This window comes from Simochromis diagramma, unplaced genomic scaffold (assembly GCF_900408965.1).
Source record: "Simochromis diagramma unplaced genomic scaffold, fSimDia1.1 OVJJ01000308.1, whole genome shotgun sequence".
NCBI classification, from domain to species: Eukaryota; Metazoa; Chordata; class Actinopteri; order Cichliformes; family Cichlidae; genus Simochromis; species Simochromis diagramma.
Window position 1 is genome coordinate 100086 of NW_024386785.1, and position 7317 is coordinate 107402.

Genomic DNA, 7317 nt, shown 5'->3' on the forward strand with positions numbered 1-7317 from the left:
AAATGTGGTGTTCCATCTTCTTATATGTGAGGGAATGAATTACAGAATACTTTGCGGCCATGACCTGTTGTAAAGTTTGAGTTTCAGGGTAGAAGCAGAAGTTGCATTTAAGATATAGAAAGTGAACGCGCATTAAGGAGAAGTGGGCTGTGTAGCCTGTGCTTTGTAAAGTTCAAACGCACATTTTTGTTCATCTTTTCTGTAAGAAAATTGTCACTTGTTTGAGACATAACGCCCTTATTTATAAATGGCTCTGACAACCCAGTTGATTTTAAAGTGTGCTGAGGAAACACATTGTAACTGATGTTGCTGGATGTTCACTGGATTCCTCCATCAGAGGTCAGAGATACAGAGGTCATACATACGAATGAAATGATGGCAGCTCATTAAAGGCTCTGTTAGAATGTTTCAGTGAAATCAAAGCCTGGATGGCGTTAATTTTAAACTTCAGTGACAGCAAAACTAATTCCACTTATCTGGGTCATGGGGGCAGTAGCCTAAGCAAGGAAGCCCAGACCTCCCCAGCTACCTCCAATACGGGGGAACACCAAGGCGTTCAGGCTGACAGATATAATCTCTCCAGCATGTCCTGGGTCTGCCCCGGGACCTCCTCCTGGTGGGATATGCCCAGAACACCTCACCCAGGAGGTTGTATATGTCTGAAATAAAGTAATAATAATAATAATAATAATAATAATAATAATAATCCTTGTCAGATGTCTGAACCACCTTAACTGGCTCCTTTTGATGTGCAGCAGTCGCTGTACTCTGAGCCCCTCCCGATAGCCAAGCTCCTCACCCTATCTCTAAGGGGGAGGCCAGCCACTTTTCTGAGAAAGCTAATTTCTGCTGCTTGTATCTGCCATCTCTTTTTTTCAAACACTACCCAGAGCTCGTGACCATAGGTGAGGGCAGGGATGTAGATCAAGAACTTTGTCTTTACACTCAGGTTTCTCTTCACCATGATGGACCAGTATGGTGTTGGCATCACTGCAGCCACAACACCAATCTGTCAGTGGATGTCCTGCTATCCTCGTCTTCACTTGTGAACCAGACCTCAAGAACTCCTCCACTTGGGGCAATAACTTGTTCCTGACCCGGGGTGGACACTCCACCTACTTCTGACTGAGGTGTCCTAAGACTTGGAGGTGCTGATTCTCATTCACGCCGCTTCACACTCAGCCCCTCTCTTCACCAGAGTCCAGAACATACAGCTGCAGATCTGCTGATACAATTGTAAAATCACTGACCTTCTGGCCTAGGGTGGACACCCTTATGATCAAACATGGTCTTTGTTATTGATAAACTGTGGTTTGCACAGAAATTCAGTAACAGAACACACTGTTCCTCTCAATTGGGCCCCTCCAGGTTACATTGTTATTGCCTACATGAGCACTGAAGTCTCCCAAAACGATGGGAGTCACCAGATGGAGCACCCCACCCTGGGACTCCAAGAAGCCCGGCCATTACCTGACCAGAGGTTTCAGGGAACCCTCTTGTCTACAGAGAGAAACACCAACGTATTGGTAGCAAGCCAAGGGGATACTGGGATATAGTCCAACCTCTTTCCAGGAGACTGGACTTATCCAAGGTTTTGAAACTCATCTACCTTCACTATCTCTGCTGTGATTAGATGGAAATTGTGTTGTTTAAACTAATTTTAATTTCCATTTATTATAAGAGAATTTGAAGCAACATGTGTTGGCTTACCGTCTGCTGCTAAATTGTTTTGCTACATTGTGCAACATCAGCTACAAGCGATAATCAAACACTTTTCTTCTATGTCACTTCTGCATGAGAACTTATCTGACTCAACAGCACAACCTTGTGGGGTAAATTGTGCAGTGCACACCTTAAACTTTGCAGGTCAGGCCAGCCCAGGCAGGGTTAAACCGACAGTTTTCATTGTCAGTTTTTACATTTATGTTAGGCTACTTTTAATTAACTGCTTTAGCCCACTTACAATGAAAATTTAAAAAAATCTTGTTCATGACCTGTGTAGTAGAACTCCAATTTCGGAAACACAACTTTCTTTTCTTTTTTTTTTTTTTTTTTATAAAGCTCTGACTTGTATTATGAGTATGAGTCTGTGGTCTGGGAGAGAGTCCTGTAACTCTGTCTGCAAAATACAGTATATAATGACCAATGCTGGGCAGGTAATTATATAGTTACTTCTTCAAAAAAGTTACTGAGTTTGGCAAACAACAAAGTTTTTTGCAGCTATTTTTTTTTAAATGCAGCCAAGGCATTTTTAAATAAACATTTCAAACTATTTACAGAACAATCAGCTGTTCTGCATCAAATCTGATGCCACACAAATTATTTGTGCCACTCCAAAAATAATTTCTGTCCACTATGAGATAAAGGAGAACAACAGTCTGATACCTGCAGGCCTGACAACAGGAGATGTATCACTGCTGTAACACCTGTAACATTCAGCAGTCGCCTCATTGTTCTGACACACACAATAAAACTATTGACTACACTACACACTAACTACACAAGATTTGCGCTAAACGTCTCAAATCTCTCACATCTCAAAACACCGCAGTCACTCCTAAAACTTCCCCCCGTTTCTTAACAACTAGATGCCATGTTGCCATATCATTTTTTGATTGGTCGACATGGTACATTTTTGGACGAATAGGAAAGGGACAGGGGGGTGGGGTTTGTTTTTGCTCACAGGTGGAGCGCTTTCGAGCCTTTTTTTTTTTAAATGCTGTTTTTACCGTTTCTTCCTGCAGTAAATATAAACAACGACAGTATTCAGGAAGAAAACCAAACATTGCATATTTTTTTTTATCATAACTCTGGTTTTACGTGGCCTATCAACAGAATTTAAAAACTGGTATAAAGTCCACACTTTTTCCGTCAATTTTTCTGTCTGTCCTGCTCACATCTCCAATGGTTGTACACGTTGTCATTAACGTGGCTTCACTCCACATCAGCCACGCCGCTTTGCTCGCTAAAACACCGGTGTTGGCGCATAAGGACGCTGCCATAGCCTGTCAACGACTTTGACTGGCTGCATATATAGGCATTATTGGCTGGACTATGGGATAAGGTGGCATCGTTCTAATCCCATATGGGAGCAGCCAGTCACTCACTGACTAACACTGCAAAACAGAATTGTTAAAGTTTTAATTTTAATTTAAATTCAGGTTAGATTTTTTTTGTGCGCAACGCAGAATTTCTGTGCGCAACGACCGTGCCAGCAGTGCGCAGCTTAGAGGGAACATTGCTTGCATGCCATACAAATGTGATAAACACACACACACACACACACACACACACACTTGTGTTGTATTGTAGTTCTACAGTATGATAACAGGTCCTGTAGTTCCAACAGCTACATCGGAGAATAAATTGCCTTTCAATGCAGACACTGAAGAAATGTGTTTCCAGACTTGGAGTATTTTTATTGAGAAAACACATGTTATGTACTTCTTTTGACCGTTCATTTCCTTGAAACACATCAAAATATTCTTACATTTTATTTATTTAAATAGTATAATCCTTCTAGTGAAATATTATTTTACAGCAACACTGTAAAAAATACATTAACATTGTTCAATAAAACATAAATCCATCCATCAATTCGCTTCCGCTTATCCTTGTCAGGGTCGCGGGGGGCGCTGGAGCCTATCCCAGCTGGTGAGAGGAGGGGTACACCCTGGACAGGTCGCCAGTCACACAGGGGCAGACAACCATTCACACTCACTTTCACTCGCACATTCACACCTAGTGGCAATTTGGATTATCCAATTAACCTATCCCCACATATTAAAACATAAATATAAAACCAATTTTAAATAAGAACACATATGTGCAAATGCAATATCTCAGAAAAATAATAATGTAATATTATTAAGATTATATAGTAATACGTATTTAGTTACTCTCAGTATACGAATGAGTGAATGATATGTGAGCCTTATTTAGACTGATTGGGACCTGATGAATGGAAAATCAAAGAATTACCTGATTTTTTTTTTTATACCTGATTTTTGTTTCTGAGAAAAATGAGATCCACATAAGAGGACATTCGTTTTAAATTTCGATAGAACAGCGGCAGTATAATGTCCTCGTAAGTGGATCTCTGGCCCTTGTAGAGCAAAATTGGGTATTTTGGTGTCGACAACCCAAAATGTATTTTCCACATATGTGGATGTCAGGTCCTTGGAGGTTAGAGAATGTATATGAAAGATGGATGTAGCCACCATGACAGCTCGTCAACCACCTGCTTGTAGCAGGTCACAGTTTATTTCTGCTGTGATTTTATACACAGGTAAAAGTTGTTTAGGACCAGGATGGCTTTGGTGAGAGTAAACTGGAATAATAACATAATATAATAACAATTTCTTTGTTTTTGTTTTGTTTTGCAGCTTCCTTAATTTGTTTCTTTTTAGTATCAGTTTTTTCAGGTCTGGTAAAAAACAAACAAACTACTATTTGATTAAAATAAATGCTTTTAAAATGATTAACCATGCACACCGTTGGCCAAAGTTATGGAGCATGAGTTGAGACAGAATGGTCTTGAGGTAAACCTCTATCCAGCCTGTTAGCCACAGTAAAAAATAGAATTAGGGATCTCTAATAATGCTGCAGGATTACAGACACAGGCTTGGTTATAGGATTACTATCTGGAAATCCAACAGCTAAATGCAATGTACTACTCACAGGTCAGTTTGCAGAGCTTTATGCAACTGTTTCATTAAATCTGTCCTACAGAGTTTCTATGGAAATATTAATGGGAATAACAGGATTAGTTTTCTGTTAAGTTAAACTAAACTATCAACTACCATAAAGAAACATTTTTAACCTGAGATTAACTGATTGAAAGCACATTAATATTTGCAATACACAGAAAAGAACATTCAGTTTTGTCTGAATTATAATCACTTGTTGATCTTTGTGAGAGGTAAAGTGCCATCAACAGCATTAATACTGTTTCTTAACTGCAGAGTACAGAGGAGGTGAAGCATCTGTGGTGAGGTTGGAAGGGCTGGTATGTACCAGAGGTGTGGAGTAGACGACTTCATCCGTTTTACTACAGGATGTGTTGCTGGTGGCAGGAATGTGGGAAAAATCCACTTCAGCATAATTAACTTTATTCATGTCGTCTTCAGCCTGAAAGAAAAGTGAGATCTACCTTCAGACCCTTAAAAACGTGTTTGTAATTAAATAAAGGTTTATGGAGCTACAGCCTGAGACATCATTCTTTCTTGTACACATAAGTTATACCCACATTTTGAGTGTGAAATCTTTAAAAACATAACCCTCAGCCATGTTTTCTGAATTGCTCTTTAAGTTATATCTAAACAAAAAGTAAACAAATGTCTCGTGAATAAAACGAAAGTGTTTGTACCTAATAAACTGGACCCAAATCCTGTGCATTGAATTTGGCCATTTCTAGTCATTGCTATTAGCTGTCAGAAAGAAATGCAACAGTATATCCACAGGGCATAATAATAGTATAATATCCATCCATGACTACTGATGAATTACTTCATTACTCAGACTGGTTTGTCCTGGATTTGGACATCAGAGTTTAAAATAAGAAACGAGTTGTATCTACTTTGTACTGAGAACAGGTGGTGAGGTCGTAGAGGTCGATGTTTTCAGCTCCATCTGGTTGGGGGCCTTTTGCAGTGGTGTAAATTGAAGACACTTCCATCTTCCTCTGTGGGGGCCCCTCTCTTATTTCTTGCTTGGCCTGCAGAAGGAGAATAAACCAGATGGTGGATACAAATAAAGCGATAATGAAACTCAGGTGTCTCACAGTTCCTAAAACTCACCCGTGTAATGTTGGCATACTCTGTTTCCACAGGAGGTCCTGAAAATGCAGGTCATAAAACAAACATCACTTAACATAATTGATAGTCTGACCTGTTTAAAGCCAGGCTGGAACACTACTGACTTTATAAGATCATTTACTGAATATCTCAGCTTTTTCGTTAAGACACAATAGAATTGAAACAAAATGTACATGAGTCAGTTTTAGTTTTTATTCTGTCAGCAGCAGAGATCAGTGGGTGTTAAGTTCATACCTGAGGACTAGGTCTGCAGCGTAAGTTTAGATTAACTGTAATGTCGGGTTAATCTCCAGGAAATTAATGTGCATCGGTATGATGTGCGCTGTAAAGATGAAACATTGCTGTGTGTTTATTGTAGACTCACCTTTGGGTTTAATGGCCTTCCTGTTCTTGTAGAAAATCAGCAAAGTTGCTGATAAGACGATGATCACAAGAACCAGAGTCAGAATCATGCAAAGCAGCTTATCTGCACCTCAGCAGAACAGAGTTTTAGTGTTACTCTCTTAATCAATAAAGGTTAACTGATGCAACTAAAGACACACAAACTGTTACACTGATACTTGTATAAATTCATGGAAAGAAATCTGAGAAACTGCTGAGTGATGGACCAACAACATCTTTGTCTGCCACTAAGAACTCATGTAGTGAAACTCTAATGAAGTCAGGCATGTTCTCACTCAGCTTTTAATGCCCAGTGGTTTAAACTTCTTGAGTTCTTCATTCAGATGTTGTGCCATACTGCACTACTTTTATTTGATAACTTTGAAGTTTAGCTTAAAATAAAATGACTCTTGTACTTTACTTTTGGTACATTAATTCTTAATGTGAATACTTTTTTTTCCTTTTACTTTTAACAGAGTTGTGTATTTCTTCACCGCAACTGTTTATAATTATACTTCAGGAATAAATCAAACTCCTTCTTCCACTCCTGCTGATGTGTCATTAATGGACATGGATGAAGGTTGTTTGATAAACATGAGACTGATTCACACTCACGCATTCACACGTGCATATATGATGTACCTGAGCCTGATGACAGTGTTTCAGGAGAGGTTGATGAAGGTGTGAAGCTTCCTGAACTGAAATGTGTTGTTGTTGTTGTGGAAGCTGATAAGAGAAATGTTGATGTTGATAAAGGCTCATGAGGTGTTGGAGTGTCTGAAGCTGTGAACAAAGAAACAATCAGAATAATAATAATCCTGCTTGAAGCAGGTTTTCTGTCTGCATGTGAGTAATAGGTGTTAATGTGTGTTTACAGCACAACTCATGAAACTAAACGTGTAGTGTAAATATGACACATGTAGGTTATTTGAAAGATATGTAACTGTGATCATTGAGACTTTCACATCTTCAGGGACATGAAGAAGATTTTCTTTACTCACCTCCTGTGATGACAAGCTGGAAATCACATGGTTGTAAACTTGTGTCCAGTCTGCAGCTGTACCGTCCTGAATCAGACTTGTTCAGCTGTGTGATGCTCGCATGCACAATATCCTTTGAG